Source organism: Haemaphysalis longicornis, unplaced genomic scaffold (genome assembly GCF_048455015.1).
Source record: "Haemaphysalis longicornis isolate Haplotype H1 unplaced genomic scaffold, Haemaphysalis longicornis Haplotype H1 scaffold_10, whole genome shotgun sequence".
Classification (NCBI taxonomy): Eukaryota; Metazoa; Arthropoda; class Arachnida; order Ixodida; family Ixodidae; genus Haemaphysalis; species Haemaphysalis longicornis.
In genome coordinates, this window is record NW_027526204.1 from 149315195 (window position 1) to 149326092 (window position 10898).

Genomic DNA, 10898 nt, shown 5'->3' on the forward strand with positions numbered 1-10898 from the left:
GCGAGGTAGTAATAAGTCGACCTCATCTTATAACACCCCCTTCTCACTTCATGAGCTGAAGATCGCACTCAGTGCTTGTAAGCCTTCAGCTCCGGGTGCAGACAACATTACATACACTGTGATGCAACACTTACACGCAGACACATTTCCAACCCTTCTTCACCTCTACAACAAAATATTTCTTTCGGGGAACTTTCCAGGGTCATGGAGGTAGGCCATCGTAGTGGCCGTTCTGAAAGAGGGGAAGGACCCTTCCTCTCCGGCAAGTTATCGTCCCATCGCCCTGACAAGCTGCCTGTGTAAGCTGCTCGAGAAGATGGTTAACAGACGGCTGGTGTACGTTTTGGATTACAATGGTCTCCTCGACAGCTGCCAGGCAGGCTTCAGGGTGGGGCGATTCACCAACGATTAACTTGCGAGCCTAGAATCTTACATAAAAGATGCGTTTCTACATAAGCAATATTGCATGACTGTATTTTTCGATATCGAACAAGCGTATCATACAGCATGGCGCTATGGCATCCTCAGAGATTTGAAATCTTTTGGAATATCAGGGAACATGTCTAATACTCTAGAAAGCTACCTGTCTTACCGAACAGTTCGGGTAAGAGTCGGCTCTGGGCTTTCTCGGGTTCACGTACACAAAAATGGTGTGCCTCAAGGGGGAGTTTTGAGCTGCACATTGTTTATTGTAAAGATGAACTCACTGGGAAAGGCACTGCCACCAACAATCTCTTATTCCATCTATGTGGATGATGTGCAGATATCCTTCAAATCTTGTAATCTGTCCATCTGTGAACGCCAAGTGCAGCTTGGCGTTAATACGCTTTCTCGCTGGGCAGATCAAAATGGCTTTAAACTTAGCCCCACGAAAAGTACCTGCATCATATTTTCAAAGAGGCGTGGGATCCAGCCAGACCTTGACATGAAACTAACGGTGACTCAATTCCAGTAAAGAAGCAACAAAAGTTCTTAGCGTAGTGCTGGACGAAAAAGTAACTTTCCATCCTCACATTAAGCAACTTTAGCATAAATGTTTAAAAACAATGAACATCCTTAAAGTCCTGTCACACCAGTCCTATGGTTCAGACAAGCACGCTGCGAGTTTTTACAAGCTTGGTGGGGTCTCGCTTGGATTATGAAAGTGTGGTTTATAGGTCGGCAACAAAACAGCGCTGAAAATGCTGGACCAAGTCTGCACTTGGGGCTTGGCCTTGCGTAGGGTGCATTTCGCACTAGTCCCGAGCAGAGCCTGTATGTCGAATGTGACAAATGGTCGTTGGATTGCCAGAGAACATACATAGATCTTTTATACGCGTTTAAGGTTTCATCGTTGGCAAACCATCCTTTTAAACCTGTCATCTCTGATACAATTACGTCCCAACTTCTTTTAAATCGCACATCTGTTCCTGCCCCATTCTCACACCGTGCTAGAGATGAAGTGTCTAATCTTGGTGTCACTTTTTCAGACACCTGCAAATCATCTCTTTTTGACCTTTTACCACCATGGAAGCTTCGGGCTGTGTCATGTGACAGGTCATTTGTAGCTATGGATAAGAAACGAGTGCCAACAACTGCAATTCTGCAGCATTTCTTGTTTCTGCAAGAGAAGCACAGGGGTGCAGAATTTTATAGCGACGCATCAAAAACTGCCCTTACTGTGTGGTGTGCGGCGCACGGACCCGATTTTAGAGTCTCTAAGAGCCTGAACTCGAAAACCAGCATTTTTACGGCGGAGGCCCATGGAGTTTTGCTTGTTTTAAACACATAGTCCAACATGAAATACCCAAGTCTATCATTTTCACAGATTCACTGAGTGTTGTACATGTGTTATCATCTAACAAGTCTTCTAAAAACGATTTTCCTAATGTAGTGTATAAAACCATTATGTCTGCGTATGCAATAAATCTCGAGGTGATCATGTGTCGGGTACCAAGCCACTCTGGGATTGCGGGAAATGACACTGCGGATCTGATGGCCGCTGCTGCTGCACATACAAATACACTGGACATAGCAACAGTACCCTACACTGACCTCAAACCACACATCAGACAACACCTTGGCGAAACATGGCAAGCACTCTGGAATCAACAGACAGACAACCAACTACACATAATAAAGCCACTCTTGGGACCATACACGACTGACACACGCAACAGACACACTGAGGTTGCCCTTGCGAGGTTACGGATAGGCCACCCTCATATAACACACTCCCACCTTCTCACAGGATCTCCGAGACTCCTGTGTAGCGGGTGTGGAGAGGCCCTATCCGTAATCGACGCACTACTCCAATGCAAAGCACTCGACACAACACGACACAAACACTTCACCCAACTTTACAGATAACACATCCCGTTACATCCCGCTTTTTTTCTTCTCTGATGATCCTACGTTTTCTGTCAAGCGCGTTTTTAAATATTTAGCAGAAGTTAAATTCTTAGACTTAATTTCATACCACGTATGATCACAACCTGTCCTTATACACCAGCCATTCTCACTGTCTTTTATTGAATTTACTTTTGTTGTTGCTTACTGATTTTTGTGTTTACGTTCTCACCTCTCATATTTAACCACCGTTTTGGCGATGTTTGCCCCAGTTGTCCTTGCGCCATTAACATCCAACCATCATCATCTTTGTCACCCTTTCCTGAAGTGAGCGGAGGTGAAACGACTTCAAACTGCACTAAGGCTGTCCTTTGGTGGAATGCCGGGACAGAAGCTCTTCTCCAGGATACCTTGGCCCGTGCTGGCTTTCCGGGTTCCCTAGAAGAGTAGGAGGGCTTGCAACCCTGCACTAACTCTTTCTGGACTAACCAATGAGCCAATTGCTGAAGTGTGCGCCAACTTTCCTACTTTCACATGTCCCCAAAAGTGCAGCTTCCATTTTAACTAAAGCAACTAAGCGTTTTTTCTTGAAAAAATCACATGTTTGGCCGTTAACTGCTCTAGGTATGGTAACGGGATTTGGGACGAGGGATCTGAAAACGATTGGTTCGTATACTTGATATACATAAGCTGTGCTGTTTTTTTTCCCTTTTTTGCTTCCATCAACAGTAAGAGCGTGGTTATAATAACCCGTTTACATTCCACCACTGAGAGGTCGGGAAAAAACCGGGGAAAAGAAGGCCGCAAAAACAAAGGGGAGGAGAGGCAATACGCATAATTACAGCACAAGCGCTGTCTGAATGGGCAGCAAAACGAAGACAGAAATAGCACGACAGAAAACCACGAAAACACGAGTAAAAATTGTGAAAGCGGACGAACCGTGTAACTTCCTGCATTTGCATACAAATACAGAATTCGAGGCAGTAACAGATTTAAAATAATAATGAGATCGTAAACGTAGGCAATCGGTTTATTAGAATTTGTTAAAAGCAATGAAGACAAGAAACCCATAAATTCAATATAAAAGCAAACCTAAGAAATAAAAAATGGGCATATTTACATAACGCCCACAAGAATACAACCAAAATATAAAATGTCCCAGGAAGAACCACGAAGAAATGAATAAAAAATTGTTGAGGAGGGCGAACCATGGACCGTGCGGCATTTCACGAAGATGCAAACACGGCAGAGTTAACACATATATTTATTATGATATTCTAACCAAATAAAGAAATATAATTGGAATGTTGAAAAAAACCTACAAAGCAAGAAAATATGATTAAAGTTTGAAATTAAAAATATTCAGCTATACTTTTCACCCTCCAAAAAAAGACAGAAATAAAACCCTAGGAAAGAAACGACGGAAACGCAAATAAAGACATTAATAAATAGGGCCAAGAGTGTCAATGTAAATTATCTTCAAAAAGAAAAATAATTGCACCAATCCACCCTGCGAATGTGGTTGTAAAGCAAAGCTGTAAACGGCACCCACAACGTTTACCCATGCGACTTCACTTAAATGCACTTACGTGGCTCTACAAATAGTGAAACCAGAGACAAGTGAAATGCACATAACCACACCCTTTATTACTTCAAAGATATTCTTTGCTAAGGTTAAATCAATGCATGATGCATTAACGGTGGTGGGTTGAGTTGTATTTGTGTAGCACATGAGTGGAAACTCTTTTTTATAAAATTAATGAAGCTGAAACCCGGTGTTACACGGTCTCACTTCTCCGTCTGTGCCGCCGCCGACGCTGGTGACGAGATAGGCAGCAGATACGGAGGCGGAGGAGCAGCAGGCGGACGGGAAATACCTTTATTGAGATTTCTGAACGGCCCAGAGGGCGGCGCAGCGGAGTGTTTCCTTCATTAGAGTCCATATGCAGTTCGCGCCGCCTGTGCTCTGTTCACCAGCTGAAGTAGGGCAGGGAGAGAGGGGCTGGACAGCAGCATCTCCCATTGCTCTTGTTGGGTAGTTGACAGGAAGAGAGGAGGGTGCTCAGGGCTAAAGTCGCACACCCCGATTATGCAGCAGAGTTTTTCTTCTTCTGAGCAAAATTTACATTTAGTGTTGTAGCGATTCAAGTGCATTAAGTGAAGACGTGTCGGGTGTGGGACGGAGCCGCATTGTGTGAGCCGTAGTGTAATTTGTTGTTCTCTGGAAAGGTCAGGGTAAGGCGACGGTAGGGTCTGTCTCTGAAAGCGATAATGCTGGATTATGTCCCTGAATGGGATAAGCGGTTGACTGTCTTCGTGCAGCTCCATAGCCAGGTAAAAGCCCTTGCTTGTTGGTGGGCGTATTCGCTGCCCTCCATGGAAGCGCGAGCGGGCGTCCACATGAGCTGAATGGAACCGGTTGTGGAGTGGATTTTAGCCCACGCAGTGCAGCTCGGGGCACCCAACCCGACTGGTATTTCCGGCAGGCTTGTTGGAAATCGATGTCTACCTTCAGAACACTTGGTTGAGTTAGAGCAAGGCGTTGTCTACCTCTTCTGCTGCCGTCATGTCTTGGATCTTGAGTGAGGCACCCGCAAGAAGGTTGGTTCTGGAGGTAGCCACGATGATGGCGTATTGCTGCCCTCGATGTTGTGAGGCGTCTCTGTAGATAATTGCATGACCGCTTGAGCCCGTGCTTGTCGGCGACCGTCATCATGTGACGGGTTCAAATTTCTAAGGAAAGGGAGCCTCTTTAGTTGTTGTCGCCAAGAGTCCGGGAGTACATCACACGGTGTCACACCCTGTGATGTACTGCCCAGCCAAACTAGTGAAGGATGCGGCGAGCTTTGCTCTAAAAGAAGCTTTGCTTTAAAAAAATACCGGCAAATCCACCATGTAAATGTGGTTGGAAAGCAAAGCTGCAAACGGCACCCACAACGATTACCCATTAGGCGTCACTTAAATTCCCTCGCATCGCTCTACAAATAGTGAAACCAGAGAGCAGTGAAGTGCACTTAACCACACCCATTGTTACTTCAAAGAGATTTTCTTGGTAAGTATTAAATCAATGCATGATGTATGAACGGTGGTTGGTTGAGTTGTATTGGTGTAGCACATGAGTGGAAACTTTTTTTACAAAATTAAAGGAATCTCAAACCTGGTGGTAGACGATCTCACTTCTCCGGAGCAGGATAAGGAGGAAGAAATACTTTTCAGATTTCTCAACGGCCCAGAGGGCGGCCGAAGGGACTGCTTCCTTCTCCACAGTGCGCGCCGCCGGTCCACCAGCTGAGGCTGGGTAGGCGGAGAGGGGCTGGGCAGCAGCATCTCCCATTGCTTTTGTTAGGTAGTTGATGGAAAGAGAGGAGGGTTCTCAGGGCTAAAGTCGCACACCCCGCGTATGTGGCGGAGTGTTCCTACTTCTGAGCAAAATTTACATTCAGCATCGTAGCGATTCGGGTGCATTAGGGGAGGACACGTCGGGTGTGGGAAGGAGACGGATTGTACGACCCGTAGGGTAGTTTGTTGTTCTCTGGCAAGGGCAGGGCAAGGCGAAGGTGGGGTCTGTTGATTGATTGATTGTAGGGTTTAACACGCCGACGCAACGCAGGCGATGAGGTGCGCCGTAGTAGAGGGCTCCGGATTAATTTTGACCAGCTGGGGATCCTTAACGTGCGCCGAAATCTCGTACACACGGGCGTTTTTGCTTTTCGCCTCCATCAGAAAAGCGGCCGCCGCGGCCGGGAATCGAACCCGCGACCTCGTGCTGAGCAGCGCAACGCCTTAGCCACTGAGTCACCGCGGCGGGTCAGGTGGGGTCTGTCTCTGAAGGCGATAATGCTGGGTTATGTCCCTGAACGTGATTTGCGGGTGACTGTCTTCGTGCAGCTCCATAGCCGGGGAGGGGTTGGGGGAGGTAAAAGCGCAGGCTTGTTGGTGGGCGTGTTCGTTGCCCTCCATTGAAGCGTGAACGGGTGTCCAGATGAGCAGAATGGAACCATTTGGAGAGTGTTTTTCTAGCACACGCAGCGCAGGTCGGGACACCCAACACGACTGGTAATTTTGGTAGGCTTTGGGAAGCGGTGACTACCTTCTGAACCCCTGGTTGAGTGAGAGCCAAGGCGATGGCTGCCTCGTCTGCGGCCACCTCCAGAACTAACCTCCTTACCCAAGGCATGACGCCTTGGGTAAGGAGGTTAGTTCTGGAGGTGGCCGCGATGATGGCGTACTGCTGCTCTCGATGTTGGGAGGCGTCTGTGTAGACGACTTCATGATCGTAACCGAGGATGGGGTCGAGCGCTTGAGCCCGTCCTTGTCGGCGACCCCCGTCGTGTGAGGGGTTCATATTTTTAAGGAAAGGGAGAATCTTTAGTTCTTGTCGCCAAGAGTCCGGGAGTACATGGAGCATAGTTACATTCTGTGCTGGCCATCAAGGAGTATTTTAATGTGTTCCTTGATCTGTCGTTTGGTGTGAGGGCGGACGACAAGGAGCTGTGATTTCTTGCGTGAACACTGGAGGCCCTTAATTTAACACTAGAGGCCCTTAACTGGAGGCCCTTAAAACTGAGCGTCCCTTATTTTTGTAATTTCTAGCACACCCGCAAGGCGTGCGCAGGGCCGCTAGACGTACCGTGGCACCAAGATGTCAAGCTTGGCGAGTTGGTATTGGTTCATGGTGATAGAAAATAGCCAGCGCAAGAAAGACGAGGACGAGGAAGGTAACACACACAGCGCGGCACTCACAACTGAATTTTTATTGGAAAAGGAAAAACATATATAGAGCAAAAACCGCGCATGTCAAAACAGTTCAATTCAAGAATGAATCACTGCGCAAGCGTGCAACTCGTAAAGTCACGCGTTCTGCAAGATAACAGATTTCGCTGTTGTGGAAAGACACAGAAGGTTGGCTAACACAAGTTTCGCAATTTTTCGATATGAACAAAAAGCCTCAGACACTTCCCTAGTATGTTGATTAGTGTTTTTGAACAACACGGTTGTGTCAGATAAAACCGGTGTACACATGTGTACACGTGTACACGTGCGGCAATGAGAAGCTAAGTTAGAAAGCGAACAGTTCTCGATGGACAGAAAATGCTCGCGCAGTTGCTTATTGACGCAACGACCAGTTTGACCATGTAGCAAAAACCACAAGACAATGGGATATGACAGACAATGCCTACAGTACACGCAACATACTTGTACTTGTGGTTGACAGTGCACTTGTCGACAACGGACTTTATATTCCTATCTCTTTTTTTGGCAACCAGTGGACAAATTTTTGAAACTTATTTGGAGCCTTGAATACGACGTTAACACCATAGCGAAAACCTACGCTGTTAAGTCCGTGGGCAATCCTGTGGGTGTATGAAATTACTGCAAGTTTCTTGTTCTTCTGTGAAGGATCACCACTCGAGTCAAGTTTAGCACGACCTTTAACAACTTTTATTAACTTATCGGTGACAACCACGAGTACACTAGAAGGAAAACCCGCGTCTTGTAGACGGGCTACTTGCTTCGCAAAGCTAGCACCTAATAAATGTTTGCAGGATTTTTCTAGTGCAGGTCTTAAACACGAAGAAGCAATGCCTCTTTTTACTACCTTAGAGTGGGCTGACCTGAAATTAAGGATAGGTGTTGCTGAACGGGGCTCATAACAAAAACAAACGTGACTACTGTTAAAATGCAAACTAAGGTCGAGAAACCGCAGCAAATTATGTTTTGGCACCTCAGAGGTGAACGACAGACCCATTCCTTTGCTCTTAAACACTCGTAACACCTTATTGACAGCTTCAGGTAGTACAACGCATTGTTCAAGCAGCACCAAATAGTCATCAACGTATCGAAAGATGCACTTAACGGCTCCATTTAGACATCCTTGCACACAACGATCAATTTTGGCTAAAAATATCTCGCATAAAACGGGTGCCACGCACGAGGCGATACACACACCTGATTGTTGAATGAGGGTCTGCCCTTGCCAACCTACAAAAGTATAACTCAGGTAAAAGGCCAGTAACTCCATAAACCCTTCAACAGAAGTGTCACTATACGGCTCCTAAAAAGAAGCTCGTCATTTTCCCGAGTTATACACTCTTGAACGCATTGTAGCAGCCCATTGGTTGCCGTGGGCGGAGCGCACAGGGGCGCGAGAGGTCGCGTGACGTTATCACGTGGCATTCAGTGAGAATGCACGGGCTAAACCCGTATATGCGCTCGGTGAGTACACTACCTGGCTTCGCCGTCTCCGCTTGGGCTCGTAGCTAAATCGGTAAGACAACGCGCTCTCGCTTTAGTACTGTATTAGTTCCAGGTTCGTTTCCTGGCAGTGCCAGGAAATTCTTTTATTTGTTCACGGGAGTTTTCTGTTGACACCAATGGTCGCGAAGAACCCTTGGGGGGTACAGGTAAAAAGCTTCGCTTTAAAATCATAACATAATGCAATAGCCCAACCTTTATGGCTTCTGAAGCCTATCTCTGGCTACAAGGTACAAACAAGAGACCTTTCAAGAATGCTGCGCATTTGTAGATACGGCAAATTTAAAAAAATAACAATTCACAAGAATAGAAAAATTATAAATTTGAACCCCAAAAATTAAAATATGCAGCTTATACATATCTCCCTCCAAACGAAGACAAAAATAAGAATACCGAGGAAAAAACCTCGGAGATGCAAATCAAGAAATTGTGATTTCGGCCCAACCGTGCAAAAGTACGATTTGCGTAAAAGACGCTAAGCAGAAGCCTAAATCAGCGGAATAAACCAACGCATTTGGATACCCAGTGCGAAATCTGGCTATAAAAAAGAAGGACAAGCGGTGCAAGAATGCTGCTTATCTGTAGATAAATGTGAATTTCTCTGCAACTTTATTTGGTCAAAAAACGATTTCTTTTTCCTAGTGCCGGGAGGGCGATCAAATGACCTAGATTGGATCATTCCATTTAGGATACCCTCTGATCACAGGTACCGCCTTGTCCACGACCACAGGGAAGACCACGGGCACAGGGCGGACTGTGGTGTTAAATCCGCGCGACCGGGTCACTCCAATGCCCGCTTCAGCTGTCTGGCTGGCTGCGCAGACGCACGACGTGGGAAGTTCTATCTGACGTGGGGCTAACCCACGTAACGTTCCGTCGGGAAGCAAATTCTTGTAGAAAACAGAGAACGTCCTCTTTACTTCCAGGCACCGGAAGTCACCTTTGCTGCTGCAATGGTTTTCGGGACACTTGCACCTGACTTCGGGCAAGTAAGCTGGTATCCTCGCCGCCTCGTAGTTGACTTGTTTTATAAACGTGCAGGTCGAACGCTCTCCCACATCGTAGGCGCTTGGATCTGGCACGCACTTATTCCGCTGTTCGTCAAAGACTGGCCACCCAGAGCTGGCATCCAGTATGACAGCGTGCAATGCGCAAAAGATGATACACCCGAAGCTCCGCATCTTCAAGAAATTATTGCAAACTTCTCGCCGTTTGTTTTGTCTTGTGAACCTATTTAAGAGGGGAGAATGATGAATCATTCAAATGTAAGCAACTGATTTTAGGCACTCCTTATCTTTAACAATAGTCTTCTGTCTCAGTACATTCCAAGAAAAGTTTAACATAGAAAAGAAACAATTTTCGTGAGAAACCGGTCCTGCGCCGTCCTCGCGCTAATACGTCAGGTGCATTTCACAAAAGCAGTTCTGAGGAAACAATGGCGCAAAACTGCACCAAAAACTTGCCTGTCAGCGTTCTTTGTCCAGTTTCCGGCAGCCCTGAAGCAACAAATGGATTTGCCCAGGCAAACCGCAGGCTGTCCTGATATACTCTCTTGGCCTCCTGTTATCGTCAAACATATCAATGCGCTGTTTGTTATGTGATCATCTTAAGTAGGCTACGACAATAGGGGACAAAGGTATTCTCTTGCGTCGTGAAGGCACCTCCCCCTTAAGTGTCATATTCTAGATACGCTTAATCATCTACTTGAAACATCGTGAGAATAATTCCTTTGTCACTTAGGACTGCTTACGTGCGTGCGGACAAAAGCATCATGGCTTACCCTGCTGATACGGACCAAATGCTGGCTGTATGGCTTCATCGTGTTTAACTATCTTTTCTTCTTTCGTTTCTTTGTTACTTTGTGGTAATCACGCCGACATAAAGACTGGCGACACTTGGGACTACAGCTTCCATAAAAACTTTCTCCGTGGCAGGCATGCACCTGTTATACTTACGTTGAGTCACGTTCATAGTGCCAGTATACGCTAGGCTAAATCTTGCCACCTCTAGAAACATGCCGAGGTAGCGCGTTGGTAGCTCATCCGGCTCTTTCCCTGGTAACACGACTTATATTATCATACAAAGTCTAATGTGTTGTTATTGACTGTATACAATGACGGCCATTTTTTGTGCAGAAAAACAACAATGCAAAGTTTTCGCTTAATAGGGCACTAATGCTTTCCCTCTGAAGGAATAGAACAAGCAGAATAGAAGAAGGTTGGGTGGTTGTCTCTCTGCATTATAATTGTGGAAGATATTAAACGGTTTTTATATTCTAGGCAGCGAATTGTCTAAGCTCACGTTATATATCCGGG

General features: G+C 46.1%; 1 long non-coding RNA gene across 1 annotated transcript; it reads right to left on the minus strand.

The window, feature by feature from the left end:
• Positions 1 to 7063: 7063 nt before the first annotated feature.
• On the minus strand, positions 7064 to 10146 carry LOC144159608 (uncharacterized). The gene is made up of 2 exons (XR_013320335.1): positions 10047 to 10146; positions 7064 to 9813 (listed from the first exon to the last, which is right to left on the minus strand). It is a non-coding gene; the product is annotated as an uncharacterized LOC144159608 (long non-coding RNA).
• Between the last annotated feature and the right edge of the window lie 752 nt (positions 10147 to 10898).